Below are 20,478 nucleotides of genomic sequence, written 5' to 3'. Positions count from 1 at the left end.
CGGCTGTCTCACCACCAATCTTTTCCAGGGTCTTAGCATTTTCACTAAGAACCCTTATTTCACTCTCCAAGCCAACCAACTACAAAAAGCTAAATACGAAGCAAACTCTGAAGTTAACAACTTATTCCATCGAAGTTCTTTTATTTGCTAGTTCATCCATCGAAAAGTGTCCCCCTCAAATTGCCAGGGCTTAACAATAATAGCTAATTTTTCCTTCTTTAGAGATTATATGAAAAACCTGACCACTAACAGCAGTGTCATCCCTAGGGTGCAACAAATTGAGCCACTGACCCTGACCCCAAACTTGGGAAGCCCCTTGCAGCTATTACAGGAATAAGAAAAGTGGTTTTGCAAAGAATCAGCACCAAGGCAAAAAATTAAATGGGCAAATACTATCAGCAGCAGCACAAAAATCTCCTCCTCTCAAAGCCTTTTTTCATTATGACTAAAACAGTGTAGCATTTGTCTTCCAGCTTCCAATGTCTTCCGTACCAACCACTGAATTTTAAAGCTTATTTAACCACTTTGACAGCACAAAACATAAAAGAGGAAAAGTAAAACAGTAAGAAGCAGAGATGAGATTTAGGAGTGGGCTTAACATATTTAATAAAAGACGATTCATTCATTCAACAAATATTTATTCGGCACCTACTAAGGCTGGAAATACAACTGTCAGCATTCTTCTACATTCCAACATATCCTATTTATACCCCAACCAGAAGCTGATCAGATCACCCTTCAGGGCTCCCATCTATAAAACACAGCTAATAACTATTCTCATAGAAATGTAATGGATTAAATGTGGCACACCAACCTTTAAAGTGTTCTGTGCTCAAATAAAATAACACAGTTTAAAGGTTTTCAGAACAGCATGGTTTAAAAAAAAAAAAAAAGCCTAGAAAACTAAAAATATATATAGTAAGCTAATGTTTATCCCCAGACAGGAAGCGGTCTTCAACATCTCGGTAGCCCTCAAGCTATTTGGCATACTGCCCTTCATTTAACAAGGGTTCCCTAAACACATGTGATTTTTTTTTTTTCCCTCTCTCTCAGGTATGTTATACTGCAGTTATTTTAATAATCTGGCAGAGGAGAAAGAATGCACAAAAGGAACTAATATTTACTGCTGACTATTAGGCACCAAGTACTGTGTTGAGCACCTCATCTATGTTATTTCATTTAATTTTCACAGCCACCTTGTGAGGTATTAACCACCACAAAACCAGAAGTGGATTTTCATTTTCCAACAATCAGATCATAATAAATCCAAACTAAAAAAAATGAGCAGTGGACCTTACATTTGGCAGCATTTGCTCATTTCGTGTTAAAGAATCGAGTGAAACCTACAGGAATATTTAACAAAAAGTTATTAACATAAAATGACATAGAAAACTACAAATGAATGTCAAAATAAATTTGTGTAAATAGTTAATCCTACCAGTAATTTTTAAAAATCCAACAAAAAGCAGTAATGCTAACCAGAATAGCCAAAATAATAAACATTTTTAACTGGCAACCTTTCCTTTAGGTGCATCAGCAGTGTTGCCTCTACACCCTTCACACATATGACACGGGGTTACCTGTGATCACCCCGAGTGATCATCAAGGTGGAATTTAAGACCAGTGTGTCCTAATAAAAGGGTCAAAGATGTACACAAGGATTCACCTTTTTTTTTTTTTTTTGGCCCCGCCTGGGACATGCAGAAGTTCCTGGGCCAGGGAGTCAAACCCCAGGTCATAGCAGTGACAGTGCCAAATCCTTAACCACTGGGCCACCAGGGAACTCCAAGGATTCCCTTTAAAAGACATTCTTTGCTATGATATCTACCATAGAGAACAAAGAGAAACCATGTAAGGTACAGGCCCTGTGGCTCTGCTTTAAAATGGCTGACGAAACACATGTGTTTACCTTTCCTCCCACATTAAACCCCACTGAAATAAGCGCAAGAAATATAAAAATAAACCCAGAGCAGCCCTGAGAACATAAAAGGTGCTCCCAGGAGATAGATCAGTGAGGAATTCTAAGGAGCTATGAAGCAGGTTAAGACTGAATGGATGGCAAAACCCAACAGAGCTAAAGAACCCACAACTTCATGTAGGTAAATAAAAGTGATCTCCCCCAAAAGATACATTTTCCAGAAGAACCCTTGAAAGGTAATAAAACTATAGGTAGCAGAGACTAAGAAGAGAAATGGCTTAATGGTAAACCACATAATTGAAGAACTATAAAACACCTTTTCCTGTGCCCATTCCCTACTCTTTCAGCAGGACTGAGGCCAGCATTTAACCATTCATGTCTCTCCAAAATGCTAGTTCAGACAAGGAATACTCCTCAATAATACTGAAGCCAGAGAAGTGGGAAAACATGTCAATGAACTGTAGCTTCCATGCAGAACAGGGAGTACCACCACCTAGGGAGCTAGCACAATCCACACAGTCTCCACTAAATACCGCATTCCATGCAAAGCAGAAAGCATAATCAAAGACACCATGTCTCAAACAGAATTGTATAGGGAACTCTACATGCTAGGGAACACAGTGTTTGAGGCAAACAGGGAAAGTGTGTGCGGCAGGAGATGTAGGCAGGCAGAGAACGTACCAAGGAGGGCCTGATGAGCCAGATAAAGGAATTCAGACTTTCTCCCCCTGTTAGCAAGAGAGCACCACTGCAGGCTTTCAAGTACATCAATTTTATGATCAAAATCACATTTTAGGAGTTCCCTCAGGGCACAGCAGGTTAAGGATCCAGCATTGTCACTGTAGCAGCTCAGATGGCTGCTATGGCGTTGGCTTCAATCCCTGGCCCGGAAACTTCCACATGCCACCAAGTGTGGCCAAAGAAAAATTCACATTTTATATCATACTTGCAACTGTAGATAATATATCTGAGTTGTATAGGACCAACTATCTGTGGAGTCTGGAACCATTAACAGAGATTCCCCCCCCCCACTTAAGGAGAAAGAGTAAGTTTGAGAAAAGTATGCTATACTTCACATTAGACATGACAAGTATAAGTTTCCTGTAGAAGAGTCAGGTATAGATTTCCAACAGGTTATTAAGAATGAGTCTGGAATCTACGAATATTTATACTGATGGTAGATAGGCATTCATAGGAACTTATGATGTTGGAATGTTGTAAAAGCAGTATAGCTTCCTTATTTCCAATGAAAATAAAATTTAAAAGAAAAAAAAAACCAAATCTTCAAGCTTGTAGGGAAAAATTCAGGAAGGAATTAGAAATTTAGAAAAATATCTGCATGTTAAGCAGAACTGAAACTCTGGGTATAATTGAGACAATGACCTAGGATTACACTTGGCCAAGAAATCACACCCAGGTTAACAGCAGTGTGTGAGGAGTGAGTGGACTGAGACAAGCCCACAAAGGATGCAGAGAAAGAAATGAAAGACAAGGACATGGGGAACAGGGACACCAAGGAAACACAACACTTCAAGGAGAGAGTGACTAACAGTGTCAGGTGCAACAGAAATGTCAAGTAAAATTAAGACTGAATGAAATCACTAGCCGCAACAACAAGAGGTCACAGGCAATCTCAGCAAAATCAGTTGAAGTAGTGGCAGAGGAGGAAGGTAGAGATCAAGAGCTGAAGTGTGAGATGTGAATGAGAAATGGAAAAACTGTGTGGAGCCCACCCAGAAGTTTAGATGAGAAGGGGAAGAGAGGTTAGGTAGCCAGGAGAGGAGAGGACAACTGGTTTACGGAAGGTTTTCTAGGACAAGAACCTCAGGAATAAGAGAGCAGGCAGAGAAAAACAAGGAATCACAAGAGACAGTCTAAGGAAACAGCAGGGTTACTGAACCTCAGTGCTACTGACATTTTGGACCAGACAGTTCTTTGCTGTCGGGGGCTGTGCTGTGCACTATAAAGTGTTCCGCAGCATCCCTGGCCTCTACCCACCAGATGCCAGTAGCACATGCACCACCTCCCCAGTTGTGACAACCAAAAACATTTCCAGATATTGCCAAATGTCCCCTGGGAGGCAAAATCACCCCTGTTGAGAACCACCAAGATATGGATGGGGAGCATGATGAAAAAAGACTGCCAAAGCAGCAGCACTGAAGCCGAAGGTACCGGGCAAGGAAGGGGCATCAAACAGCAGCAGCAGCATCTCATGCTCTGAGACGAGGGAAAGGACAGCTCTGGGAAGAGAGACACTGATAAACTTGCCGATGGTGCCTGAAGGTGAAGAACATCAGCCAGAAGGCCCCCATATTCTCCAGAGAGTGGAGAAAAGGCTGTGTGGTGAGTAGGCATGGTGATGACTTAGTGGCAGGCTGAGAACAGTGGCTAGGGTTTGTAACAATTAACGGGGACTGGTCCTGGCAAGGTCACCCCAGAGAGGTTAGAAACCACATACCCCCTGCTCTCTCTGAGAAGATTAAAATGCACCTCCCCAAAGAAATTACCTACATACTTACCTACATACTGATTGCAGTCCCAAAGAACTCACAGGTCTATCTGAAATTCAGCTGCATCATGGAAAGACTAGAGCCCTGAAGGGGACCTGGGAAACTAATCTATTTTTTTTAAATAACATAGCTCCTCTCAGATCAAAGGAACTGTGTTCGACATAACTGACATCTCAATGAACTTTCAGTAAATAATCTGTTCAAGTTAGAGGATGCCTGTGGTTCCAACTACTTCCTGGTTCTTAACTTGATGAACCACTTCCCAACCAACAACCAGGAAGACTAAAATAGAAAGGAATGGCTACGAAGACAAGAGCTTATTAAATGAGATTCTTCACAGGACAAAGACCCTCTCACTCTTGCCTTCTAAACCAAAGGCTGCAAACCAAAACGATTCAGACCAGGAAAATGGACATATCTCAAGGGTGTGCATGACAAACAAGCTGGAGGCAAACCAGCAACATGAAGTTATGTGATACAAAGGGCTGCCCTTGGGTGAGTAAGAAAAAAGAAAAGCTAAACACAGTAGCCCAAGGCTTTGTGTAGGAGTAACCAAAGCAAAAGGGAAGACCAAGTCTTTGCTCTACCACAGCTAAGTCTAAATTCACATCATTCTCCAGATGTCAGAAACCCATCATCTGAGAATAGATCAAAAGCTCTCCAGGAGCTGTGAACCAAAGGTCCCATCAGAAACAAATGTAAAACTACCCATAAGAGCGTCCCACAAGCCAAGCACAACAATTCCCAAATTGTCAAATGCTGCAAAACACACAAAACTTGGAGGGAAGACAAATGAGAGATTCCATTTCTCAAGAACTACAGCCAAGAAAATAATCCAAAGGAGACAAACATAACTATACACACACACACATATATATGCATATATGTAATGTGTATACATGTATACATATGTATATACACATACATACACACAGATATACATATGTATTGGGGGGGGCCCACACCCACGGCATATGGAAGATCCCAAGCCAAGTACTAAATCTGAGCCACAGCAGTAATAACACCAGATCCCTAACTGCTAGGCCACCAGGGAACTCCGTATATTTTTAAATGTTCAAAGAAAAGAAAATGTCCTAATGAAAATTAAAAAGCAGATATGAAAGAAAATCTAGAAATTTTTACATTACAAAATACAGTCAATGGAGTTCTTGCTGTGCTGCAGTGGGTTAAGAACCCAACTGCAGCAGCTCAGGTCACTGTGGAGGCAAGGGTTCGAATCCTGGCCCAGCACAGTGGGTTAACAGATCTGGCGTTGCTGCAGCTGCAAAACAGGTAGCAGCTGCAGCTCTAATTCAATCCCTGGCCCTGGAACTTCCCTGTGCCATGTTTGTGGCCATAAAGAAAATAAAAAAATAAAAATACAGTCAAATGTTTTCAGTGAAAATTCTCAATAAACAGATTAACCAATAGACTAGACACAGCTAAAAAGAATTAGTGAATTATAAGAGAGTTGTCAGGAAATCACCCAGGAGTAAAAACGGAAAATGTTAAAGAAAATTTAAGCAACATGGAGGACACAGTGAAAAACTCCAACACATATTTAAACAATGGTTCCAGAAATGGAAAATGGAGAAGCATTATTTAAGTAGATAACGGCTAAAAACTATTTTCCACAACTTAAAACTATAGTGAGTCTTCAGGTTGATAGTGGACAGCAAATAAAAAGCAAAATAAATAAAACCAAATCTACATCTAGAGATGTTACAAAGAAACTGCAAAAAATCAAAAACAATGAAAAAAATGTAAAGATAGCCCCAAAGAAAAGATAATTACCTACCTACAAAGAAATTACGCCTAAACTGACTAAAGGCTTCTCATTAACAAACAAGACTTGTCAAGAGACAAGAGAACAATATTATCAATGTGCTGAGGGAAAGTAATTGTCAACATAAACTGTGTATCCAGCTCAACAATTATTCAAGAGAAAAAGTGAAGACAGTTCCAAAAACACCAAAGCCATGTTTACTACTAATAGGCCTTTAGTGAAAGAAACACTTGAGAATATTCTTTATAAAGAAGGAAACTAAACCCAAAAGGAAGAAATGGGGTGAACAGAGAATGGTGAGCAAAGAAATTTGGAAAACATGTTGATGAGAAAATAGTCACTATTTTACAGACTTAAAGTGGCTTCAACAAGGCAAAACCAAAGCACATACAACCAATGTGGAAGAGGGAATGAGGGTTAAAAGGTAAGCCATTCTAAAATCTCTGCCCTTATTCAGGAGGATAGAAATAATAATTAAGCTTTGACTTAGTTAAATGTGCATGTTAAAATTTTAAGGGTAAACAAATTTCTGTCTTCTGCCCTGGAATAAGAAGCTGGAAGGAACACAGCTGCTTGGCCTTACAAAAAAAAAAAAAAGATAGGGAGAGAAAGCTGGACTAATTTTCTTTTTCTTTTTAGGGCTGCACCTGCAGCAGTTGGAAGTTCCCAGGCTAGGAGTCAAATTGGAGCTATAGCTGCTGGCCTACACCACAGCCACAGCCACAGCCACGCCAGATCTAAGCTGAGTCTGCAACCTATGCCACAGCAACACCGGATCCTTAACCCACTGAGCGAGACCGGGGATGGAACCCGCACCCTCGTGGGTACTAGTCAGATTCTTAACCCACTGAACGACAAGAGGAACTCCAGAGCTGGACTAATTTCACATTTACAACTTTCTTGATACTCATCATAGAACAACCAACTGGCTCAAAATCTTCAGGGAGACAGGACCTGTAAGGAGAGAGGCAACAACCTTGTGCTCACCTGGAGTAGACGCAACTGGCCACTGACAAAAGGAGTTCAGCTAGTATAAAAGGCAAATTGATAAAGGCCCAAAGTGGCTTGCTGAAGGAACAGTGTGAAACCAATGGAGGACACAGAAAATGGTGAGATCCCGGCCTCCTACAGAATCTTCTTCCATCAAACCCCACCAAGCACCCGAGGGGAGGAAAGAGCCCTGAGGAGTGCCCATTGTGATGCAGACTTGGGGGAAGGGAGCTGCAGCTGTGCCTCTGGACCAAAACACTCAGCTCCTTCCTGCCCTCTCTCCCGCCCTCCACTAGAGAAGAAAACCCTTCATCTGTGAAACAAAGGCCAGTAAGTGGGTATTCTTTTAAAGCTTTGGTGAAAACTCTGGGACACCCTCCTCCAAGAGAGGGGCAGGATTCCACACTGAGCCCACAACAATAGCTGGGGAAGGGCAAGACACTGGGACACTGATGCAGGCCTAAGCCTAAGGTTTAATCAGAACAAAAGACCACACCTCACCATCACTCCCCACCTCTAAGCTAATCTATCTCCACTGGTAAAGCACATAATACTACTGGCAGAGGGATAGATCAAGAGCATGTAAGGAGACCCTCTCTGAGACACGGTCCTACAAGACCTGACACTCACAGCAAAATAAAACCAACTTCCACCCTAATCACAAACTATCTCGGAATTCTCCTTCAGCACAGTGGGTTGAAGATCTGGTGTTGTCACTGCAGGGGTTTGGGTCACTGCTGTGGCGCAGGTTCAGTCCCCTGCCCGGGAACTTCCATATGCCATGGGTGCAGCCAAAAAAAAATCTCTAAGAGAATTTGAAGCCTGATGTACACTGAGGGTACCACAGCAACAACCAAACCTAGCCCAACTCGACACTAGATTAACTCAAATCCCTGAACAAAAAGCCTACCACAAGGAAAGATCTGCCACTTTACAGACATAAAAATTATGCACCTCAGTCTCTACTGTTCTACAAGATAAGTCAGGCTTACAACAACAAAAAAAATCACAAGGCATAAGAAAAAGCAGAGAAAAAAACACTCAGGAAAGATAGAGAACACGTCAGAACTAGACATAGAATCAGATGTTAGAAATATCTAGAATCAAAGTTAAATACTAAATACTAGGAGTAAAATGTTTACAGCTCTAAACTAAATACTAGGAGCAAAATGTTTAGAGCTCTAAACTAAATACTAGGAGCAAAATGTTTAGAGCTCTCACCTATAAGAAAGAATAAAATGAAAGTGCTAAAAATTAAAAACACAGTTAAGAGAAACAAAGAATGCCTTCAATGGGCTCTTTAGTAGACTCAACTCAGCCATGGAAACAATCAGCCAACATGGAAGGTAAGTCAGTAGAAATTACCTCAATCAAAACCACTGAGAGGAGTTCCCATCACGGTGCAGCGGAAATGAAACGAATCTGATTAGGAACCACGAGGTTGAGGATTCAAACCCTGGCCTCGCTCAGTGGGTTAAGGATCTGGCGTTGCCATGAGCTGTGGTGTTGGTCGCAGACGCGGCTCAGATCTGGTGTTGCTGTGGCTGTGGTGTAGGCTGCAGCAACAGCTCTGATTAGACCCCTGGCCTGGGAAACCTCCGGATGCCGCGGATACAGCCCTATAAAGACAAAAGACAAAAGACAAAAAAAAAAAAAAAAAAAAAACCACTGAGAGAAAACAGAGTGAAAAGCAGAACAAAACACAACACAATGTTCAAGGGCTGTGGAATAATATCAAAGGTTCTAACCGACTGGTAATTAGAATCACAGAACTAGAAGAAAGAATGGGACAAAAGAAGTATCTGAAAACATAATGGCTGAAAATATTCCAAAGTTAATATAAGACATCTAACACAAATTCTAGACAATCAGAGAATAGGAAGATAAAAGCAAAATAAGAAACAAAGATTATTGTCACTGCTGAGTACCAATTCCACTTGAGAATGAATTCCCTAAGCTCTGCCACTGCCACTGCCCTCCTTAAAAACCAAAACCTCTGTCAACATGATCACCCGATCATCAGTTCAACTACATATGATGGCCACCTAACAATGATCACCTCCATCGACAAGTCTCACTGTGTAAGTGATCAGTCAAACCTAGGTCACAAGCCTGTATCTTAGCTGTAAAAGAGACTGGAATGACTTTTCTGGGAAAATGGGACCCATAATATGAGAAATTACCCAAAATGTAGAGAGGATATTTAAAAATTTAATACAGCATGCTGAATAAAAAATAAATAATTATTTTAAAAAACCATCCATCGACCTAACTAGCTACTACTGTACGGCAGATTCTTTGGTGAAGTCATTGCATCCTAGAGAGCCTTTCTGTAAGACAGATATTACACACATAAAATCAGCTTTCCAATCTGAGGAACCTAAGTAGCAATCTGGGTGCAGGGGGTTTAGGGTGGGGGGAGGCAGGGAAGGTGTGAAGCCACATAATAAATAAGCAAACATCTTCACAGAATGTTGTTTTGCCTAATGTTAAGTAAAGTACTATGCAGATATATACAAACACACATATGCAAGAACACACAAGAGTTTATTATGGGGAGTTCCCATTGTGGAGCAGCAGAAACAATCCAACTAGGAACCATGAGGTTGTGGCTTCAATCCCTGGCCTTGCTCAGGGGGTTAAGGATCTGGTGTTGCCGTGAGCTGCAGTGTAGGTCACAGACGTGGCTCAGATCTGGCATTGCTGCGGCTGTAGCATAGGCCAGCAGCTGTAGCTATGATTCGACTCCTAGCCTGGGAACTTCCATATGCCTTGGGTGCGGCTGTAAAAAGAAAAGAAAAAAAAATTACGGAATAGAACTCAGTATTTCTATGAAATCATGCAACAAATCATGAAAAAATTCAAAGAAATGTCACTCTTACAGCTGACCACTTTGGCTTCCCCTTCATCAACTGTACTGTAACCACTGAGAAAAAAGTTTCAGGAGCCCCACGGAGGGAGCCATTAGCACCTGGTTACACACCAACACGAATGCAATTATAACACAGTATGTCTGAGAACAGTGAAGAGACCCACAGGACAAGCACATCTCTAGGGTGAGGCAGAGGAAGATCCACTAGACAGGTACCTGAGAGAAGAGGGACCACTAAATAAGGGAGAAGGCGCTGACAGGACGAGGAGATGCGGGGGCACAAAAAAGGGCACCTTTCATAAGGGAACTGTTTACTGAGCATTTCCTCTGTGACAGGCAATGCACTAGATGCTGAGGCGACAAGAGTCAGCACTCCGTGCCTCCAGGGACCTTACAGTAGAAAACTGATACCATCTGCTTATCAATTTTACCAAAGGCCCACCCCTATTTAAACTCCTGACTTTAATATTTCCTATGTACACTCTCAGGTAAAAGTGAAAATGAACCCCCAAAAAGCCATAGAATGGCCACAAAGAAAGAAAACCAAGTTTCTGCGATGTAGCTGGGGTAAAAGCATCAAAGCAAGGCATGCAATACATAAATCTCCATCATTTCTTACTACTCTCCCACCCTATTATGCTCTTCTTAGATGCGTGTCTTTGAAAACACTGCCTCCCAGAAAAACCTTTCCTCCGCCTGACCTTCTGGGCCTCCTTTAAGACTCTTCACAGGAGTTCCCATTTCGGCTCAGCACTAATGAACCTGACTAGTATCCAAGAAGACACAGGTTCAATTCCTGGCCCCACTCAGTGGATTAAGGATCCAGTGTTGCCATGAGCTATGGTGTTGGTCGAAGACTCGGCTCAGTTCCCATTTTGCTATGGCTGTGGTGTGGGCTGGCACAGCTGTAGCTCCAATTCGATACATAGCCTAGAAATATCCTTATGCCCCAAGTTTGCCCCTAAAAAGCAAAAAAAAAAAAAAAAAAAAAAAAAAAAAAAAAAAAAAAAGACTTCACAAATACTCAGGAATCATTATCTGTCCCAGTCCCCTTAAGTCTGCACTAAGTGCACCTTTTCTGGCCTAAAGAACCAGCATTCTGTCTTTCCATTTAAATGTGCATATCATCCTGCACTGGAGTCACTGTTTTTGGCTTCTCCTGTTGGAATACAAACTCCATAAAAGGGCACAACACTGCAGCTTGGCTTTGAATCTCCACCACCTACCATGACGCTGACACCCTTTCAGTTGCCTACACACTGACACCAAGATACCTAAATCATTCCCTTATCTAAAGGCAGCCAAAGAAAGACGAGTATGGCCTTCCTTTACCAACAACCCTGCAGAGAGGGACAGACTCAAAAGCACAATTCCAAATCAAAGGCAGTCACTGTGGATGGTAGAGAAACCACTAGCACAAAAACATCCGTTTCAAACTCTAAAATGAGGCAACTCTTTAAAAATAAATGTCCTGGGCTGGATAGGAAGTGAAAATAGTAATGATACAAACCACTGTAAACTCTTCAAGTTACCAGCATGAAGGGGGAAAAAAAAGATTAAAGTAACAAGGAAAGAATACAGAGCAGGTATGGAATGGTTCAGAAAAGCCTCAGAGCTCAAGGCCAAAGTGAGCTAAGTGAGAGACTGCATCAAAATATAGATTTCAAAGGAGACATCTGAAGAAGGACGTGATGCTGTGGTTACTCTTTGTAACCTGGAGGGGAAGGGCTCAACAGCATTCTATACTGGCACAAGCTAACCACTTTACACCAAGGAAGCCCTGTTCAGTCATCAAGACAAGAAAAACAGCTGAAGATTTCCAAAAAGGATCTGGGCATGTGGGAATACATACGGTAGAAGGACAAAGAAACAAATCAGGATATATAAACTAAAACCTGTACAGCACTTTTACACGCATAAGCACACCTGAACATAAGAGGCTCAACAGAGACCCGCTCAATATAAAAGACAGTAAAGCCACAGAATGCGAAGCAGATTTGAAAATGGTACTCCTGCTAAAGATTAGTCCTTCTAGACAATGTTAACAAAATTCTCTAAAAACACTGTAGGTGCTCAAATGAGATTTCATAAAATATGCAATGACATAAATGCTGAAAAATATTAAACTAGACTTAACACATTGTATTTGGGAAAACAAAAACAAAAGAATAAAGCAAATTTAATAGTGATATTTCATGAAACGTTTCATTAAAACATTAAATACCCTGAGCAGATTAAAAATGTCTGGGGGGGGGAAACAGCAGAGAGTTTTAAGTTTAAATATGGAAGAGAGCTAAAACTGTTAGAAAAAAAATTTAACTTAGTTATAAATAGAAATGACATTCCTATATAAGGTTAACAGACTGGTGAAGCATCAAAGAAAAGGAGGAGCCTTTAGAAAACTGAAGGTAATTTCTATGAAAACAATGAAAAGCGTATTACAGATGACAAGAAGGCAGATGCAAAATTCTTAATGAGATGAGAGGAGAATATTTTATCTTGCAGAAATTATGACCTGTTTGGTAAGTCATCAAGGTTCCACTGAGCTAAAACTCTTGTTTTTGTGGCATCTGGTGTCACATCCATGCTTAAAACCTTCAATAGCTTCCCAGGGGACTTAGGACAAGTTCAAAACCCAGCAGATGGCCTACTAAGCCTTTTCAAGGCCTGGCTCCTGCCTGCTTTTGCGTCATCACCCGCTTCTCTACTTTCCAGCCATTTTGGATTTCTTTCAGTTCTTTAAAAGGTTCTGTTTTTCAAAAGCCTCTATCTCTTTCACCTCGCCTGAGGGCATGTGCACTTTCTGTCAGGAAAACTTATTTCCCCAACTAAATTGTGTCCTTCTCATCCTTCAGGTCTCATTTAATGTTACTCCTCAGTGTGGCCTTCCTACCTGCTCTCCACCTGGCAGATCCCCCCACCCACTGGGTGCCCGGTACTTCTCCTCTGCCTCTACTTCAAGACTAATTCTTTGAGAGCCTACTTTCCTTGTATGTATCACTCTATCCAACCTCTACCACAGTCTGATGCACAGGAGACACTCAGTAAGCATTTGCTAAATGAAAGACAGATCCTCAGGATGTAGGACAGGTTGCTTCAGAAAGAAATAATAAATTATGAAACACCAATTTACCCAAAGTTCGTTTTTGTTCTACCTCAACTATTCTCAAGCATTAACAATTAAAATAAAACGTTTTTGTGTATAATGCTAATCTTAAATTTTATTTTATTTTATTATTATTTTTTTTAATCTTAAATTTTAGTGGTAATGTTACCAGTAATAGTTACTAGCAATTAAAGTTAAAACACCTCCACCAGCAGCCGACAAACCAGGTGGGGTGTGTGGACAAAGACTATGATGTCACACGTGAACCAGCTTTTTTAATCTCTGAAGGACTCCACTCATCAGGAAGCTAGTTTCTACTCTTGACCAATATTGGGGTAATTGGGCGAATCCAAGTCAGCAAGCTGTTCTTCAACTATTACTTACCACCATTTTTTATCTGGCATATCTTCCTTGAATGAGTGTGTGTGCTTAATCTGATTATTATAATACGATTTTACACTGCCAAGAAGCTAATCTTTAGGCATAATACAAAATCTAAAACTGAGATCTAAAAGTGCAACTTACCTAAAATAATTTAAAGCAGTCTTAAAAAAAAAAAAAACTATAATGTATTCATCCATATGTTTTGTTAACTAACTTCCAGAAACCAAAGTTGTTACTTTCAAAAATCACTATTTTCCTCTAAATCAAAAACGTTCAGAAAGCACTTCATGTTACTATTTGATATTAGGCTTTTGTCTTAACAAAGAATGCAAAGTAACAACAGAATCATATAGCTATAGCAATTAAACAGGGGTTTTTTTTAAGTAAAATTATTGTGAACCAGTTATAACTGAATTTATAGTAAACTATTATTATAAGAACAGTATTGTGTCCTTTCTGTTATTAAAAATCCAGACGCAACCTACCACACAAGGAGGACTGATTTACCTGCCTGACACTTGAAACAGTCACTTTCCAGAGAGAAATGTTCATCTAAAAGCAATGAAAGTTAGTTTCCAAAACACTTTATTTCCAATCAAATCACTGCATTCCTTTATTCCGTGTACCCCCAAAATTCCCTAGCTACCCTATCAGCTGTGTCCATCTACACATGCAGAACATGGAGCAGAGAGAGCACCCGAGAAGACGGAACAACCTGTGCCCAAGGGAGCTTTAATGCCCTGCCCACTCATGAGGGTAACAACAACAAAAAAAAAACCAATGCAGGTAGGGAAAAAACAGCTACAGTACCTTGCAGGTTAAACTATTTCTAAATCCCCCCAACAATCCAAACGGAAGCAGCACAAAAAGTAGACAATGTGTTTGCATACCTGAATTTAATGAAGCCTGCTCTCTGGCATGGATCTCTCAAGGGGGGATTAGAGCTCAAACAATAACATGCACAATGTTATTGGCCTAAAATCAAGACAACCAATTATTTTGCCCTTGGTCTTAAATCCTAAAGGAACTTTTTCTTGCCCAATAATTATATTATTTTTACCTTGATTTCTTATTCCTGCTTTTCCAACATATCATTAAGAACATTGTACATTTTATCTGCTGCTTTAAAAAAGATCATAACAGGAGTTCCCGTTGTGGCACAGCGGAAACAAATCCAACTAGATTATACATGAGGATGCAGGTTTGATCCCTGGCTTTGCTCAGTGGGTCAGGGATCCAGCGTTGCTGGGAGCTGTGGTGTAAGTTCTCACAGGAGGCTCAGAACTGGCATTGCTATGGCGTAGGCCGGCAGCTGTAGCTCTCATTCGACCCCTAGCCTGGGAACTTCCACATGCTGTGGGTGCGGCCCTAAAAAGCAAAAAAAAATTAAAAAAAGATCAAAACAATCAAATCAAAACCACAAAGGGTAAGTACAGATAGCATTTATAGTACTGTCCTTTATATTCTGCTACATAGTATGTTTAGGCAAAAAGTTTTAAAAATGTAAAACGTAGTAAGAAATTGTAATACATGTAAGAAGATGCTTTTAAAAGGCATCTTTTGGAGTTCCCGTCATGGCGCAGTGGTTAACGAATCCGACTAGGAACCATGAGGTTGCGGGTTCGATCCCTGCCCTTGCTCAGTGGGTTAATGATCTGGCGTTGCCGTGAACTGAGGTGTAGGTCACAGACGCGGATCGGATCCTGCATTGCTGTGGCTCTGGCGTAGGCTGGTGGCTACAGCTCCGATTAGACCCCCTAGCCTGGGAACCTCCATATGATATGCCGCGGGAGCGGCCCAAGAAATAGCAAAAAGACCAAAAAAAAAAAAAAAAGGCTTCTTTTAAGATCTACATGATTTCATGTATACATGTCTGATGATAAAAGGCTCTAGGTGGAAACAAGTACATAAGATTAAAAAAACAAATGTTGGCCAGAGAGATCTTTTGGGGTGATGGAAATGTTCTAAAATTGGATTGCAGTGAAATCTAGAAAAAAAAAAAATCATTGAATGGTACACTTAGAACAGGTGAATTTTATGGTATGTAGAGTATACCTCAAAAACTTTAAAATGCATATTGAGGAGTTCCTGCTGTGGCACAATGAGATTGGTGGTGTATCTGCAGAGCCAGGATGCAGGTTCAATACCCAGCCTAGAACAGTGGGTTAAAGGATCCTGCACTGTGGCGTAGGTCGCAATGGCCGCTCAGATCTGATCCCTGACCCGGGAACACAATATGCCAAAAACGAAAAGGGAAAAAAAAAAAAGCATATTTAAAACCCATACTTAATAAAGAAATCCACAAGCAATTCTACGTAGGTCCTATCCTCGTAGAACAAGTGTCTTGCTTCGGCCAAGGTGATTTCTGGCCCGGAGGTTCTACAATATTCACCACTCCTTTCTAATCTGAATACGTGGCAAAAGTGATTCTCAACGATGACAGAATTAAGATGTTCGGTCCTCTTCCTAAAATGCACCTCGGAAGGTTTCTCTGGGCTAAGCAACAGTTTAAACACAAACGTGTACACGCACACAGTCTTCAGAGGCTTTAAATAACAGAAAATTCCACTTTCAAGTAGAAAAATTTTTGTCAGATTCCAACTCTTACATAATATTAAGCAGCACCAATAACACACCTCTGTAGTCTTCACCTCTAAATTTTATTTCACTGACGTCATTACAATCACAGAAGCGATACCCATCTGCAAACTGCAATGGCTGCCATTCTACCTGAGTGCACCTAAACCACAAAACTGAATGCAAGAAATATCTTCATAGCTTTTAACTGGTGTAGCAAATTTAATCAAAGTCAGTCAAAAGTTAAAATGGAACATGAAGCAACATGAAATACCAAGCAGTTAATTAAAAACAGCTACCTCATTTGGGGTATAAATAATTAGGCACAACCTTCATTTATGAAGAAACAGAACCAACAACCCTCTTAGAAAGGTCTGAACCTGCAGTGGTCCTATCCAGCAGGGCTGGTGGAGCCAAGTCCAGCCTTCTGTGTGACTAAAGGTCAGGCAGCCTTGCCAATTGCAGCCCATGGATTCTAGGAGGCATATTTATACCCCTAGTACCAGTGATGTACAGCAGGAGCTCAAAACAAGTTTGGGAAATCAGATTCCTACAGAGAAGCAGAAAGTATAATTGTGAAGAGCACAGGTTCAAGTCAGACCGGTTTGGATGGAAGTTTTGCCTGTGCTGCTGACTAGCTGGGTAAGCTGGTTAAAATATTTTCTCTCCCTGAGCCCATCTGGTTAAGTGTATATGGGAAATAAGAAACACATCTACCTCACAGAAGTGTTATGAGAACACGCATATATTCAAGCAAATAAATTATTGGCCAACATACCTGGTATTCAATATTGTTCCATAAAAACATTATAATGTAATTGTTATAGAGAAGACTGGCCCAAAACAAAGACCACACCCAAAACTTGATCCTAATTAGAACTATCTCAAACACAAATGTTTCTGAGAGCTTAATTCAAAATGCTGACAATAAATCCTCAAGACCTGAATGGACTAAGTCCTTTTAACCTAATAAATAATTTTCTGTTAATTTCCAAATCTGAAATGTCTAAATGTCATCAAACTCTTTAGATGGAAGGTCCTCACTCACAGCTTTCATACCCACTGACAGAATCGTACCCAAGTTCATACCTCAGTATTAAGAAGTGTACAGACTTGAGTAAGAAATGAGGCCAGATCTTTGAGGAATCTAATCATCTGAGCACTGCTCTATATAAAGGAAATATTCTAGAAACTATCAAGCATTTAAATCCAAACACTAAAGTGATGCATCGACAACAAGAAAGTTCTAACATTGAGTTTAAGATTGAAAGTAAACTGGAAAACCCTCCCAAATGGAAAGTTTACCTATAGTCTTTTAATTGCATTATTTTCTCCAGTTGAAATATGTGATCCCACTGACACCATCATGAGATGATAAAGAACCTCTGAGGCTCTATCTCTGCCTCTATCAGGAAATTCGATGTTGCCAAAAAATAGAACATTAGAATTTAAAATTATTAAATTCTGAGTAAACAGTCTTTTCCATTTAAAAAGTAGTCAAATTTTGCTTTCTTTGTAGTATATTCTGGCTCTATGTATGTGGATTCGTTTGTTCTTAAATGCCTTCTGTTGTTATTTGATATCAATTTATTACATGAAAAAGTCATATCCCTACACTAAAAGCCCAAAATGAAGTAATACGTTAACATGCCCTTTAATATCTATTATACATAAAGGAGATAATCACCGAAGTTCTCAAAATAAAAAGGGGAAAAAGGTGAACTCTTAACAGACACACTGAGGAAGGCTTCTTTTCTCTGCTCACTTCCTTGCAAATTCCTACAGCCATATTCTCAGATATAACGCAATTTTCTATCACGAAGTAAACTGAAACATAAATCATAATGAAAGGTTAAATTTCTGCAACAGCAGCCACTGTCATTTCCAACAATGCAACTATTGTTGAATGAGTCTCTCAAAGATTCTCATACACAGTGGTGAAGCAAGGCTGCAGGGGGAAAAGACATGCTCGAAGGAATTTATCCATCTCTGTATTTCAGTACGAAATGTAACAATACCGCACCTTCAAAGTAGAAATACCAAGTAAAATCTGGTTCTCATTAAATGAGACTGCCTTCACCCTGCGCAGCATATTTGGAACAGAATACATCTGACTCGCAATCAGTCAACCTTCTATTACTCATCTATGCGAGATGGCCCTGCAATTTCCCTCAATGGGAGCCTTTTCTTTTAAAACCCCAGGGAATACTGTAGATGCCACACTGATTTAAATGACTCCAAGAAAATTACAATGAAAATAATGGCAGATTTAGCCCAGCGAACTTGCATAAGTAAAAAAATCAAAAACCTGAGGTAAAAGGGTAAAAATATCCCTACAAGAAGCCCCTAAATCATCAATAAATTATAAATCTGAGCGGGGGTGGGGAAGGAAAGCTCTCTGGAGGAAAAATGCTTATTTCGCATTATTTTTTTTAATATATCAATTTTTATTTTTAAAAAATTAGGTTCAGAAAACATGCTAAATAAGCAAAATTAGAATTCGAAACTGTTTTCATATATACATATATATCAAATTAATGCTTGCATTGATGAGGTTAAAAGGCAAGATAATTCAAGGGGCTTTGACACTCTCTCCAGTTGAAGACCCTCCAACCCCTCTGAAATGGCAGATTATTTAACACTCTTGTAATGATTAACTTTATTTAGCATGCCTCTTTTGGAGCTCTATTATTTAAAACAGCCAAATTGAATTTTTTTTATCCTAATTAGGTTTCCTTGTACTTGTGAAATGCTCAGCATACACTGTGCTGGCAGCTTTAGTTCTTCTACAGCTTCTCTCTTTTGGCACTTTCCCCCCCTCGCCCACCCCCCACTCTCACCAAAAAAAAAAGAAAAAAAAAAAAAAAAAAAAAGATTTCCTTCCCAAATGTTCTCTTCTCTGCATTTGTCAACAGAAACACCCACTGGTGGTGTCAAAATGGTAATACTGCTGCAGGCTTCCTTACTCCCGGTCCAGTGGCAACGCCAAAAACGCCCAAACCTAAAATAGTACTTTTAATAAAGAAATTAAAAGGATTGCTAAGGTACCCAACTATCACGTTCTCAAAAAGAGGCACACCTTTTTAAAAAAATGTATTATTAATGGACTCTAATTAGGTTGCTAAATATAAGATTACACTACCCCTCTTAACACTAAACATACAGAGACAAGTAAACATAGGTTCTTCACGTTTCATGGATAATATTTTTAAAACACTTAAAGGAATTAACAACAAATTTACATCTAAAAGTCATTCACATGGAATTCCGAACAGCCTCGGTAAAGACGCCTTTTTTGTAACCCTACAGCAAGAAAGGAACAAGCTGGAAATGTTCCAGCCAATGTTACCTAAAACGACAATCCTTTTCTATACATATTTATGTCTCCTGTTTCGGTCAAATGCTCCCGGACAAATTAATTTGTGTAATCTTTTACATTAACTACATAAACCATTACGTCCAGACAAACCTAATTTAGAGGCACGGAAGGAAATTATTCCGTGTCTGCAATACTTTCCAAAATCAGCTTAATTTTCAGCCAATTAAAATAGATTGTGTTAACAGAACACTGATCTGCAACTACTTAAGTATCACAGCATCCGTCTAATCTCACCGTGGAGATACTAAGGTCAGGCTTTTCTTTTTCAGGCATCTGTGCTTTAACACTCAAGTGAAGTGAAAAACAAAACCCTCAAGGAAGATCTGCCTTTACACTGAAAGATGTTCAGGTTATTTTTTCCCCCAACGTGGGCACAGAACGAGTCAATGCGAGGACCTGTTCCTTCTGAGAAATAGTTCTAAGCCCCAGAATTTCATTTCTATGAGGGTCCAAAGGGTATGAAGGTCTGGGAAGGGGCCAATTTCTGCTTCTCCCCACTATGCTCGAGTCATGAACTTCATAGCGACGCCTGAAAGTTGTTCGGGGGAAGCTGCAAGAGTCGCGGGGCTGGCGAGGGTCGCTCGCCCACCCTCGCAGGCGGCCAAGGTCAGCAGGGCCGGGGCCGCAGCTCGCAGTCCCTGGCGGGTCCCGGACTCCCACAGAACTCGGGCGGGGGGCTCCCACGCGCAGGCTCCTCCTCGACGCCGGCAGGAAGGGGCTTCCCTCGCCGCAAGCCCCGGGGGAGCTCGCGCCGCGGGGGCGGCGGGGCGGGGACGCCGCAGACCCGCTGCTGAGGGGAGCCCCGCGGGGCGGCCTCCACCCGCCGCCCCTCCTCACATCCTCCGGTCTCCCCACACCCTAAAATACAGCCCCAGCCCCTCGCCGGGGAAGCCCTTCCAGCGGCGCAATGGAGCGCTAAGGAGGAGCCACTCCAGGCTGGGGTGCCCTCGCCGCGT

General features: G+C 40.8%; 1 protein-coding gene across 12 annotated transcripts in view; it reads right to left on the bottom strand.

Moving 5' to 3' along the window:
- Positions 1-20,478, bottom strand: part of CDKL5 (cyclin dependent kinase like 5) — a 235,939-nt gene that overhangs the window by 188,148 nt on the left and 27,313 nt on the right. The gene's annotated exons all lie outside the window — the stretch shown is intronic.

Source organism: Sus scrofa, chromosome X, assembly GCF_054392235.1.
Source record: "Sus scrofa isolate SSC_HxYL_T2T_F1_AM1 chromosome X, Sscrofa_HxYL_maternal_Yorkshire_Landrace_v2.0, whole genome shotgun sequence".
NCBI classification, from domain to species: domain Eukaryota; kingdom Metazoa; phylum Chordata; class Mammalia; order Artiodactyla; family Suidae; genus Sus; species Sus scrofa.
Note: the sequence above shows the minus strand (reverse complement) of the source record. Positions and strands in the feature narration are given on the sequence as shown.